General features: G+C 50.4%; 1 pseudogene; it reads right to left on the minus strand.

Moving 5' to 3' along the window:
- Positions 1 to 4,139: 4,139 nt before the first annotated feature.
- Positions 4,140 to 4,254, minus strand: LOC144829840 (U2 spliceosomal RNA; annotated as a pseudogene).
- Between the last annotated feature and the right edge of the window lie 10,094 nt (positions 4,255 to 14,348).

Raw genomic sequence — 14,348 nt, forward strand, 5'->3', positions numbered from 1 at the left:
CGTATTAATAGGCATTGTGCATGAGCGCGATAGGTATTGTGCTTGTGTCACACTCGTTTTCAAATTTTTCTATAATGCTGGGACTAAGGTCATTGAAACCTGGGCTCGAGATTCCTCTCGCGCTCATGTCTCGGTTCTATCATTTAAGCCCTGCTGCATGTTATGGTTGGAATGAGGGTTGTTGTAATGCAAACAGGCAGGGGTGTATATATATTGTGGAAATGTCTGTTACCGACATTCATCGTCTGGACGGAGACTTGCCTTCATGTCATTTTCATGTAAATAAAGTTTACTTGAAATTACTCACATTTCTCGTGAAGTGTGTAGTGTCTCTATGCTGTTACGTGGTCTTGGAATGTTCTTGCATTCTTGGCCACTGAGATTCTATACAGGGCGGTTGGGAGAGACTGGATGACATCTGACTGGAGTGGTTGTTCATGCCCCGGTTACTTACCGGTAATCTTCATTACTCCGAGTATAGTCTTCCTCGCCACATGAGTTACATAGTGAGCTTCAGCTCCACACCAGAACCCTCCAAAGCAAAAAGTTAGCCTCCCATGCCTCCCATCCCCTCACAAGATGTCCGACCCATTACCACCTGACCTCTATAAGAGGCGGGCCGGTTAACCCATCAGCCTGAAACAACCAAGCACAAACATGAAGCCAATAGCCAGACAGGGAGGGAGGGATGGGAACTCATGTGGCGAGGAAGACTAAACTCGGAGTAATGAAGATTACCGGTAAGTAACCGGGGCATTACCTCCTCGTTAGTCTTCCTCGCCACATGACTTACATAGTGAGCACATACCAAAGCCAAGCGGCTTCATGGAAAACTCACAAGTAACCAACAGACCAGAAGGGGATGTCCATGAAAGAGGGCAAACCCAACAGACCAATACGAGTGGAAGGACCACCCAGGACAGAGGCAACCACGAGTAGGAGAACCAACCCCGGATCAAAGACACCGGGAAGGCCGAAAAACAAACCGGACCCCAGAGACACCAAGTGCCGCCAGGAAAACCGCCCCAACCGAAGGAAGGCAGAGATAGGCATTGGACCGGACCGCAAGGAGCCAAAAAAAGGGCAACAGCAACCAGGGCCAGAACATAAAAGTGCAGGCCGACCAACACACCAGGGCAGCCCAACAGGCAGCACAAAGCGAGAGGGGAGCAAAGGTCCAAAGAGAGGAACCGAACAAACAGAGGGCATCCCCACCACAGCGACCCAACAAAAAAAATCACTAGCAGAAAGAGACAACCAGTCCGTCCAACACAGAAACACCGCAAGGGCGACCACAACCCGCGGGAGAGCCGAACCAGAAAAAACTGGGAAGCAGCACCAGAGCCATCCAACAGACAGACAAGAGCCGGAAAAATGGAAAAGGATGCCGAAAAGAAACAGAAGGGGGACAAACCCCCGTCACACAAAGGACCCCCGGAAGGGACCGCGACTCCAAGGAGAGAATCCAGGCAGGCACCAGGGAAAACGAACCCAGGAAGGAGCCGGAAATGACACCGAAGAGACCTGGAGGAGAACCAACCGGGCAAAGGAGAGAAACCCACAGGCCTGCCCACGGCCAGAAGAGAGGAGAAGAGGCAGAAACAGCCAACCGGCCAGGTACGGAAACACCCCGCACAGGGACCAAGCAAACCGGCCCAGGAAGAAACGCAAGAAGGGTGCGAGCCGCCGAAGAGAGCACCCAGGCGGCCAAATAGACAGCCAGCCCACAACCAGGCCCAGCCCAGCGAGACAAAGAAGAAATGACTGGCATAAGAGCGCGATAGCAACACACCGAAGGCGTGAAGAACAGAAGGGCAGGGCGAAGACGAGTCCGAGCGATGACAAGACACCCAGGGAGCCACCAGAGCCAACAGTACCTGGGACCCCAATACCAGGGGAAAAAGAAAAACGAGGACACAATCCACACTGGAAGCGCAGGGCCCCGCCAAGATACCCCACAGCATTGCCAGAAACAAAAACCAGCAAGGGAAGAGAAAAGCAGGGGCAGGACACAAAACCCGCACCCCAAGAGGCAAAACAAGGACCAAAGAGGAACAGGGTCCAAGGCAACCACCGCCGAAGCCGACGGAGACGCACCCAGGGGGGCACCACAAACAGGGCAAAAAATCCTGGCCAGGCCAAACAAGCCCAGAAACCTAGGAGGAAAAAGGGACCCCAGGAAGTGGAAAGCCGGGAGCCCGGACGTGAAGGCCAAAGAGCCAAAACAGGTGACCCAAAGAAAGCAGACAGGACCAGACGGACCTAGGAGACCCCCGAACCAGGCACCAAAGAGGCCCGACCCATAAACACCGAAGGAGAGCCGATGAGAACATGAGCAAACAGGGCCAGAATGGCTGGAACCAAAAACGACCCAGGCAAGGACAGCACCAATGCGCCAAAAGCCAACAGGGGCGAACCCCGCACACACCCGGGAGTTCGAGGCAACCAACAAGCCCCAGCAAGGCAGGGGGAAAATATATACCCCAGAGAAGCCAAGGAATGGTAAACAGAAGCCAGACGGGAAAAACGCCCACAGGGAAACCCATCGACCCAGCACAGACCGGGAACCCACATATGCCCTTAGGAAGGCAACACCAACACACGGGAAGGAGGAACCCAGCCCACCCAGGAGACAGAGTGGAAAGGTTTGGGGGCAAAAAGAACCAGGGAAGGGCCAGACCAAAACACGACCCGGGGAAGGACCCACCAAGGCAGAAGGCCCAGCGTGACTGCCAAAAGCCACCCCACCAGAGGGGGACGCCGAATCCCCGGCTCGACCAAGCAGGGCAACCAAAGAGCCACAGTCCCAAATACAGGAGCAGGGGAGTCCCAGAACCGACCACGGGAGCAGGCAGGCAGAGGGCAGGAGCCAAGGAACCGCGCCACACAGGATGAGAGGGGAGGCGACAGAAGGACCACAACAAACTCAGACCCCAGGAGGCGAGAAGCATGGGACAGCAGAAAACCAACTGGACAGGGGTGCAGGAGTCGCCCGACCAGGGAGTACCACCAAAGTAGCCCAGAGACTGGCGGACAGGTGCCAACCGCAGCCAGCACCAGACATGTGCCAGCCCACAGCCCCCGGAACCCCCCACCAGGGAACCGAACAGGACAGCACAACGGCGGGAACAGGAGTCCCGGAGGCCCAAAAACCCAAAGGGGAGGAAGGAGCCAGGGACAATACAGCAACAAGAAGCCAAGGCCCCGCAACCCAACGCCATATGCGCAAACAGCGTAAACAGCGGAGCAGAAACAACCCTAGAAAACACGAACCAAAAAAAATAGCCAGACGTGTAAGTGTAAAGCGCACGTGCACCACTACGGGCATCCAGGCACAGAACAACAGATGAAAGATGCGACCCCACACAAAGGCACACACTCTATCAACCTAAGACGGAAGAAGGGCAGAGTGGACACGCTGGGAGTAAAACCCATGGCCCAGGCGGACTATGTCATCAGAGGCCCAAGGCACCCCACTGAGCCACAGCACCATGGTAGCGTACAGCACCAGGCATACCCAGGCAGTCACCATCCAGGCACCAAACAGGCCCAACCACATAAAGCACACAATCACCCCAGCAACGGGGCAACTTGGCCGCTGAAATAACAGACGTACAATGTAAACCAAACTAATGGAATAAAAGTGTACTGACCACAACGGAAGAAAGGCTGAGTGGACCCGGCGGGAATGAACCCAGGACCATGAGGCCGAAAGCAGGCACCAGAAGTAGAAGCATCAGTCCACTGAGCCGCCAGACTCGTACCAAGAGCAGACGAGAAAAGGGGCCTCCAGGGTGGCATGGCCACAGGCACCAAACAGGGAAATATCAGACAGAAGGGTGACAAGAACCCAAGACTCCAAGAGAGCAAGCCCAACGCAGCGCCGCAGGCCATTCTGGCAAATCAGACAACATAGCAGTCGAAGAATCGACCCTAGAAGGAAGACAGGCACAAGCAACATGACAAAACAGTGCACAAGAAATGTCAAACAAAACACCGAAATAGCACACAAGCGACCACACCCGACGCCGAATCCCCGCTCAGGCAACGGCAGCAATCATCAGGTGACTCAAAAACCCGTGAATGGAGGAAAAACACCCAGGATCACCGAAAAGCGTGAAGCCAACCCCAAACGGGCATTAGAGCGCCGTACAATAAATCCAACATACGGGCCCCAGATAGAGGACGTGTCAGAGATTAAACAGATAAGAACAGAGACTACACTTGACCGGCACCAAAAGGCCGAGAAGCAAAAAGCACTCAGCGCAATACACGAATACATAAAAAACAGTACAGGCATCACGCACATCAAGAATTAGCAATACGGAGGAGGAGCCAAGATGGCGATCGGGATGGTTGTGTAAACGCTTCGCTCCGTGCGCCCTCCCGCCTTGCACGCATATCCTGATGCATATCCTGAGCAGCGTCTGTGAATTCGAATAAGTGAAGGGACATACTCACTTACCGTCTGCTTCTGCAGCCCCTCCCTGCAGTAGAACCGAAGAACTGTCCCTTGTGGTTTGGTGGCCTCCGAGGTGTCGAGACCGGGATCCCAAGTGAGGAGAGTGTCCGGCCGGAAGTGATTTGTCAACGGCCTCGGGTTCCGCTGAGACGCCGGTCGTAGAGATTCCGAGATCCGTGAACCAAAAGAGAAGAGATCCACCCACTTCCCATAGTGGGCTACCCGGCGGAAGGCGTGACAGGGCTGTGCCGGAAAGAAATTTGGGAGGCCCAGCTCCCCCTTGGTGAGATCCCCGGTCATATTCATATCCCGCCCCGGGAGCCTCTGGGTGGCTCCCGAGAAGTCACGGAGGCTGGTCTAGCCTTTTGGTGCCTCTCCTTTCTGCCGCCTGCCCCGACCTGAGATCCTGTTGAGAACCCTGCAGTGGCTGGGTGCGGGACCCGAAACGGCTAAGATGGCGGATGATGCCCTCCTGTGTGTCCTTCACCCGGGCGGGGAACCCAGTGCACGAGAGACTCCCGGGGTTTGGCACTGTGAGAGACCACCCACCCCCACAGATGTCTTGGCTGCATTAACAACTTTGCACGCTACCCTGATCCGTGCGGCCCGAGACTTGGGGGAAAAAGTGGATGCCGTCTTTGTTCCACCATTTTGTAATGGCACGAACTGTTCTCATGGTGGCGCCGCTGTGTCTACCTTTGATACATTGACCCCGAGTGAATCTGCTCTCGTGGAGTCGAAGACAGTTGTGGATCATGAGCTGGCTGTGGTTGCATCGGTTATGCATGTGGTTGTTTCCTTGGGACATATCTTCCAACTGCATGTGGAGGAACACCACCGGTCCATTGAGTGGGCGGCTTTGGCGTGGTATTGGCGCTTTCTGCTTCATGTGACTTTTTGTTCAGGGATGGCGGGACTGTATTCTGATTTAAGACTGCTGGCACTGTTGATATCGTCCCGTTCCGTCTCCCGCCGTGCATCATTGACGAGACTCCGGTGGCTTGTGACCTGTGGCAAGACGGCGTTGCCAAATCCTCCCGGTGTGATCGAACCTTTAGTGCTATTTGATATCCTATCTGAAGACTGGTTCGACGTTGGTGCTATCGACAGAAGAGGTCAAGGGTGACTTTGATTGGGATGTGGAGGGACTCATAGATGGTTTATGGTGATTTAAGGGGCGCTTGCAGAGCTATAATTGATTGCGTTTTTACATGATTGCTGCCACTTGTACTTTTTGTTCGCTGCTGTTTATGTTTTTAGCATGCGAAGGTGGGAGGGGCCGGAATGTTAGATCGAGGGCCCTCCTCCTGTATATTTTCCTTTTCTTTTCTCTTTTCTTCTCTGTATTTCGGGTCTCTTATTTAGGGCGACAGGCACGCTGCTGGGGGGGGTAGGCCGTAGCCATCCGCAGGGGTGCAGGGTGGGGGGTTGGGGGATGGGTCTGTTGTGTTGTTTTTCTTTTGTTTCTATGGCCCTTTGCCCTTTTCCTTTTTTGATGTCGTTAACTTTTGTGTCACCCTTAGTGTGTTTCGCCATGTAGGATGGGACTTGTTCGCCATGACTATTTAGTGATTGTCGCGTCTCTCCTTCCGTGATGCCCCCTTCCCCTCATTCGCAATTTATGTTTATCGTTGGCGTAATTTCTTGCTTCTAGACTAGCTGTAATGGGGGTGTATATGATAGTGCGACATTGATACCACTTAACTTTTTTGTTATTGCAAAATGAACCGTCATTGATCCTTTTGCTCATGTGTTACTTTAAATGTATGACATGTCCTGACTGTTGACCTGCCTTCGACCCCCGGCCCGCTGAGACTTGTATATTATGTTGTTCCTTTATCCTGCTATGCATAGCGGCCGGCCGGATTGGTTGTAGGCCCATGACTGTCTATCGATGCTGATACAATAAAGGTTCTTTAAAAAAAAAAATAATAATAAAAAAAAGAATTAGCAATACGCCGTGCGAGCCCACAGGAGCAAAACTCCATACAGGATAACATACCTGACCACGTCCCGCTCAGGCAACGGCTGAATCCAGCTGGAGGAAACCCAGCCGACTCCGCCAATCCCGAAGGAAGCCGGAGGCGCCCGCCCCCGCCCCCGGACCGACACACAGCCCAGAGAGCAACGGCCGCGCCCCTGAAAATGGCGGGGCAAGAAACTGAGCCCAGCCACCCCCTGGAAACGGAGCCGGGGGCAGCCAACACCCGCCGTGCGGAAACCCCAGGCCGCTCAAAGTAAGCCCGTGAGAGCGGGAACACCATCGCAACAGGGTAGCAGAGCCGCTGGCGGAGTAGTAGCATACGTGCCGCCGAAGCGCAGGGGAGAGGGGAACTCGCATATCAAAAAAGGAGACCACAAGCAGAGACCCGGTAACGGAGGACCGTGAGACTTTCAAACTTACGCTCCCCCAACCGGACCTACAGAAATCCCTGCCATCAAGGCGTGTAACTGCACTTGGCAAAACCAATGTGCCAGCCCTTGGGAAACATCACAGGCGTACTTGTGCCATAAACCTGTGGGACGAAAGACAGAGTAGGACCAAACCCGGAAAGGATTCCAGCAGCACGGACACAGTAGGCCACAACATCCCGGGAGGTCCCAAACACTAATGTGAGCGAAGGGACGGGCGTGAGACAGAGCAATAACTCTGACACTGTGCGAGGCGAGGGCAGAAAAGGGGCGCATAAACAGGAGCCCCAGACCCTGCCCGCCCCCCTATTGACCCACGGCCCGCTAAAGCAGGGCCTAACCGGGCCCCAAAAAAAAGGACCGGGGGAAGGAAGGGGGGAGGTCCAAACAGCCCCAGAGTCCGCTAGCGCAGGACCACCAACCAAGGACCCATGCTCCAGCTACAGCAGGAGCCACTTACCTGAAGAGGCATCTGGAGAGCAATGACGTGCAGAACAAAAAAAACAGGCTGATGGGTTGGGCCTTATAGAGGTCAGGTGGTACCTGGTGGTAATGGGTCGGTCATCTTGGGAGGGGATGGGAGGCATGGGAGGCTAACTTTTTGCATTTGGAGGGTTCTGGTGTGGAGCTGAAGCTCACTTTGTAACTCATGTGGCGAGGAAGACTAATGAGGAGGTAATGCTGTCTTCTCACTAATAAATCTACTTGGTAACTCATGCTACGTCTAGAAGTGATTTCTTCACGATTGGCGAAGAGTGGGAAACTGGAGGAAGACAGTGTTCACCCCTTGTAATAGGAAACTTGCAGGTATCTTGTTTAAAAAAAAAAAAAAATTTGTACGTTAATGCACCAGCGGCTGTCTCATATTGAATGTGCTTTGATTGCACCTGCGGGAGAATCAGCAGACTGCAAATGAACATCAACGCGTGTTTGTAGTGAAGTGTCTCTATTTTTTTAACCTCTTGGATGCTATGGGAATTCCCCTGCTGTGCTGGGATTTCGCGATCCTCGCACATTCATGACGAGCTGGGCTCGTCATGAGCGTAGCAGGAGGCTACTGCATGACGAGCCCAGCTCGTCATGAGCGTCGAAGGGGTTAAGAACCGGTCATCAGTAAGGAACTGGAATTATTTCTTAGTAGATGTAGTGTTGTGCATAAAAGAGTATCTAATTACAATCCCCAGGAAAATGGTCAAGTTGAGCGCTTTAATAGAGTTGTAAAAGAGTCCATTCAACTAGCTGTTAAGAGGGGTTTCGAGTGGAGACAAGCTTTACGAGCCACTTTGCTGACTTATCATTCGTCTCCTAATTCGGTAACAGGTTTTTCTCCTTTTGAAATGTTACGGGGTAGGGAACCTGGTTTAAAGCGCATGCCTTGGTGGTTAAAAACAAGTCATTCTTATGACTCTGTATTGGATTTATATTGAGTCAGGGAACATGTTCAAAGATATCAGGAGAAAATGAGAAAAATTGTCCCAAGCATCAGTCTTTAAACTCTAAAGTTAAAGTGGGAGATTTCATACATGTTAAGTTTGGTGGTTCTCTCAATAGAAGGTGATCTAAATGGTCAGATTCAGTTAGGGTGCTGGAAGTTTTCAGCAAAGCAGTGAGAGTGGATGGGGTAAGATTTGGAATTTCAGATGCATATCCATATGTAGATCTTTGGGCAAGGAAAATTATAACTCACAAATGGTCCCCCAAATTTCTGTTGAAAGATCTAGGGCCATATGTAGGTAGCTAAATACCGGTCGGTAACGGCCGACATTCGGTAAAATTGCCGTTACCGACCGGTATTTAGGCATTTGAGATGTAGGAGGCCCAAAGTAAGGATTCGGTAAATATGAATCGGTAAATGCCGATTCATCATTACCGAATTCTAAATTACTGAATCAGTATTTACCGAATCCTTATTTACCGAATCGGTGAATAAGAAGTGGTAAAAATGATAATTGAGATGTAGGTAATTTCGAAAATACCGTATTTTATGAAATTCGGTAGTTAAGAGTCTGTAATTAATATGGATTGAAAGCAGGTGGAAACCAGGTGCAGGCCATAAAACAGGCCCCAGAATGCAACAGTGTGACCAGAATGGCGGCATTCTATGTGATAGCAAGGCGGCTAAGGCTACAGGCAGCAGGAGAGAGGCACTGGAGACGGGAGGAGCAAGTCTACAGACAGCGTATCACACTCTTCCAACTTACTGAGGCAGAGATCCATGAAAGGCACAGGCTACACCCCCACACCATCCTGGACATGACAAGTGCACCCACTCCTGGAGCACCCAACACCAAGGGCACACGCCATACCGCCACATGTGCAGGTGCTGTGTAGCCCACAGCTGCTTGCATCTGACAGTTACCAGGGGGTGATAGCTGCGATAGGTGGGGTGTCCCAGAGCTGCCTGTCCCGTTTCTTCAGGAAGTTCCTGGACGCCATGATGCAGAGAATGCATCATTACATCAACTTCCCTGACACACATGCGGAACTGCTGAAGACAAAGACTGACTTTTACCAAATGGCACAGTTCCCACATGTGATCGGATGCATTGATGGTACACACATCCCAATCTGCCCACCTGCAGCCACAGAGTACATCTACAGGAAAAGAAAGTCCACACACTCAATAAATGTACAGGTAATCTCAGCCGCAGACGGTAGTAGGTGTAACTGCAGGGCGGTGACGTGGGGAGGGGCAGGGTGAGGGGTAGTAATGTATGGATTACGAACTTTAACAGGTAAGTAAACATATAAATAAATAAAACGAATTTCATTGTGTGCACTGCATCACCACATGTGATGCAGTGCGCGCAACGAAATACGTTTTATTTATTTAAATGTTTACTTACCTGTTAAAGTCCATAATCCATACATTACTACCCCCATTCTGCCCCTCCCCCTCCCCACATCACCGCCCTGCAGTTACACCTACTACCAGCCGTGGCTGGGTAATCTGTGATACTGCCAACATAATCACAGTTATTGTGGCCAAATTCCCAGGAAGCACCCAAGACTCCTACATCTTCCAGAACAGTGGGATCTACACACGCCTGACAGCGGGGGAATTTGGAGAAGGATACCTGGTAGGTAAAACACTGTGACACACCCTGATAGATACTGCTGATGTAGGTGTTGTTGTGCATGTGACTAATGGCTCTCTCTTTTCCACATATGCATAGTGCATATGCCAACCGCTCGTTCATCCTGACACCCTACCTGAACCCATAAACCCGAGTGAGAGACGATACAACGTGGCACACAAATCTACTCGCAATGTCGAGGAGCGCACCTTTGGGATGTTAAAAAGCAGGATCCGCTGCCTCCACAAAAACGGAGGCGCACTTCAGTACTCACCCCTCATCTGCTGTAAAATAATTGCATCTTGCGCAATTGTGCACAACCTTGCCACTAGGAAAGGAACAGCAGTAGAATTAACAGATATTGAGGACAATGATGATGAAGATGCACAGCCTGAGCCCAACACAGCAGGAGTGGCGCCAGCAACAGATGGGAGACAGAGACGGGCAGAGATCACCTGCAACTATTTCTAAGTAAGTAAGGAGACACAGCCAGGCATTGCATGCTCATGACGTAGTTTAATAACTTGCCACTACGACAAATAACAAATGGCACACCATGTCAATCCAAATGCTGACAACCTTAATAGGTAGTCATAGGTTACTTCACCCTAAATATGTACATAACGGTGTGGGCAACATTAACGTCTGTGCCCAGGCACAACATTGATGGATGCCTGCAGCTGCCCTTCCTCACTGTCTGCTGAGCCAGGGCCCGCAGCATGCCGCCTGCTGCTTCTCCATGTGTCTGGTACAGGGGGGTAATGCTTCTCCGGCTGATGGTCCTGTCACTCTCCCCCACAATTAGTGCACCAGCGTTGGCTGATTGGGTGGTCAGCAGCACTTCCAGTGTGGTTGTCACCTTCCCCATCCCCCTGGTGACATCAGTGCAGCGGTGCACAAGCCCCTCCTGCATTACCACGGAGTGCATGCAGAGCAGGGAAGTGGAAGTTGCCAGACGGTTCCCCGCCTTGGTGTGCTGCTCCATGTACTGCCTCTCCCTGCGCCTTCTTGCCCTGTCCTCGTCCAGTTTGTAACAGAGTATCATCAAGGACTGGGACATGTCCCGCATTCCCGCTGCCACCTGCTGTCGCAGGGATTCTGCTCCTACACAGAACTGTGCATAGAGACTTGGAGCCTCAGTGAATTAGGGTGTACCAAAACTCACCTTAGTATCCAAAATCCCCTACCAGACTAGCAATCAGTGTCTCATTGGTTCTTCCATACCCCAATGATTAGACAACCCAGAAGATGGACTTAGAACACCTCAAGTAACGTGAAACACACGAACACTCTTTTGTTATAGTCTCATACCAGTCCAAAACGAGGAGTAAATGAAGACCCGTGCAAGTTTGAAATATTTATTTCTAGTGCCGTGTTCTCAAGCGCAGTATCTTAGCTAATATAAGAAAACATATTATAAGCAACAAGGTTATCAGCATAGTTACAATTCAATAAAATACAAAGGGAGAAAGCATTGTAAATTGCTCAAGGGAAGAAGGCTAAATGGCACCTCAGTCTTACCCTCCCTTGCTAGTGTATTGTATTATATCTACAGAAGGTCTCTTTGGGTTTACAAGGGCGGGCCTATAACTCTGGTCCTAGTAGAAAGGGATCACATCATTTTCTACGCCAGCTCTCTGCATGCGAATGTTCTCCAAACTGTGTGTGCATGCTCTGCGCAGTGCATTATTAAACGCGCCAAAATCAGAAGTGGCCACAGCTGCGTATGTGTTATGTCTAGGACATGCGCTGATCAGACCGAACAACAACCACTGTGTTGAAATAACCTTGAAGGCCTAGGCACTCACTGTTCAGACATAGCTTACCAAGCAGGGCTGATACTATAGGAAAACATATTATTCTCATGTGAAGCAAAATATTCTGCTAGACTCTAAACATTTATAATACTGTGTGCCATGTGCAGAAGCAGCAGAGAGGAAAAATGGCGTTTAAACTCCTAATAAGCTCATGCTAACTTAACACAGTATAAAGGCAAAGCCCATCTCCATGACACTCCTTAATGCCCTTCGCCATAGAGCTGATGCCTCTGTCAATATTGCCCATGTTTTAGTTTAAGTGCTGCATTTGTCTTTGCACTGATTGTATGGCCTTCCCCTGCAGGCGCTGCACTTTGACCGTACTGGCCTCCAGCCCTCCGAAGACCCCATCACCCTGCCGAGTTCTGCTGCGCTCCTGGGCCCTGCGGCATCTCGCACCTGTGTGCACACACTCAGAGGTGGACTGCAGCCCAGCATTGGTTTCCTCCAGTGGAGCAGTTGGCATATCACCCTCCCTTGTGTCCTCAGAGGACAACTCCATGACATGGAGAGTGGCTACAGCATTCCTCCTGGGCCTTACCACTACAGGTGATGTTGAAGCTGGTGAGGCTGACCGTTCTTGTGAGGCCTGCTGTGGTGGTGATTCAATCAGCAGTGGTCGATGCTCGCTCTGCTGTTGGGGCTGGCTCTGGTGGTGCAGCTGCCTGTGGTGTTGGTGCCGATGGTGGTTGTGTGCTGTAACCTGCACTTGTGCTGTCATCCTCAGTTCTTCCCTTACGGGGTGCCCTTCCCTCCTTCTCCTGCTCAGTCCTGCATGATGATTCTCTTGTGGACAGATATGGACATTAGCTCAGTGGTCCTGCAACCCTGCATTTCAGTATTAAATTACAATCCTGTCACACTATCTCAATGTCCTCTACTGCTTCTGACTTATGTGTGTGGCATGCCTTGTTGTTTAGTGTGATGACTGTCATAATGGGTATGTCACTGACTACATCTCCCATAATGCATTGCTGGTGTATACCAAAACCTGTACTGGAGTGTGAGTCACACAGTCACATTGGGGAAGGGGATAGGGAAGGGGGGAGGATTGCTGTGCATGCTTCTTACCTTGTTTTGTGGCAGCTCTTGCTGAGGTGTCTGCATCCCCGATCCCAGACACACTTTTGGGCTCCAGGGTTGACTCCACCAGCTGCTCCAGGTCAGTGAAGGCAGGTGCCCTGCTCCTTCCTCCCCCTGTGACACTGGCCTCTTTCCTCTGTGCAGCCAGCTTCTTCTTGGTAATGATCCGAAGAACATACCACCTTTTTTTGAGGTCATCGATCTCACGTGGGCTCATCCAAACGGCATTCACCTTTGCCTGGATTGCCAGCCAGGTCTTCATTTTCACAGCCTCTGCTACCTGCAGGGACTGTTTGCCAAAAAGCTGGGTGTGGTGTTTCACCACCTCCTCCACAAACACCTGAAGCTCACTTGCACTGAACTTCATCTTCATTTTTCTGTCTGCTCCTTCCCTCTCTGATTCATGGGATGCCATCCTGCAGTTCTTCTCAGCAATGTTCAGCCAGTGGCTCACCTGCTCCCAGCTCTCCAGAAGGTTCTGATTGTCTACATATGCATGAGTGTGGCCACTTCCTGGTTGTGGGGTGGGGTGGATGCACATGATTGGTTGAATCCTCAATTGCTTGTATTTTGAATCTCCGATTCGGTATTTATCGAATCGGTAAATACCGATCCGGTAAATACCGATTCAAAACAAACTTTCAGAATTTTTCAGAATCGGTAAATGTTACTGAATTTTTTCTTACATCTCATTTATCGATTCCGGAATACCGAATCGGTAAAATTCGGTATTTAGGAATCAATAACATTTATTTACCTACATATGGCCCCAAATGTTAAGGAAGAGTATTTTCTAAAATTTTTGGACACAAAGGATAGCATTGATTCTGGTTCCAATGTTTCTGATTTATGTACCAACAATACCAGTATTGAACTTATTCCTGGTCCTATTATCAACCAAGAAGATGTCATTGAACAATGTGTTAGTACACCTGAACCTATCAGACAAGCAGTTGAACTAAGGAAAAGTTGTCGCGCCAAAATCCACCTGTTAAAATGAATGACTTTGTACAATTTTAATTGTCATATATGTATTCACTGTATATACTATCTATTTATTTATTTATTTTTTGTTGGGTTTTTTTTTCATTTTATTTAAAGGGGAAAGGTGCGTAGTGTCTCTATGCTGTTACGTGGTCTTGAAATGTTCTTGCATTCTTGGCCAGTGAGATTCTATACAAGGTGGTTGGGAGAAACTAGATGACATCTGACTGGAGAGGTTGTTCAAACTGTCTTCTCACTAGTAAATCTACTTAGTAACTCATGCTACGTCTAGAAGTGATTACTTCATAGTGTTCTTCCAACAATACTGTATGAGTGTTGAGGAGGTGACACTGCAAAACCTCCAGTACAGTGTTTTTTTCATGTAAGGAAAGGTTGGCAGTCATTACAGCAGTGGCATAGGAAGGAAGGTGCAATGGGTGCGGGCCGCCCTGGGTGTCCTCCCTGAGGGGGGTGACAAAATGTCACTGAGGGAGGTGGCAAAATGGCAAAACT

Source organism: Lissotriton helveticus, chromosome 4_1, assembly GCF_964261635.1.
Source record: "Lissotriton helveticus chromosome 4_1, aLisHel1.1, whole genome shotgun sequence".
In the NCBI taxonomy this organism is placed as follows: Eukaryota; Metazoa; Chordata; class Amphibia; order Caudata; family Salamandridae; genus Lissotriton; species Lissotriton helveticus.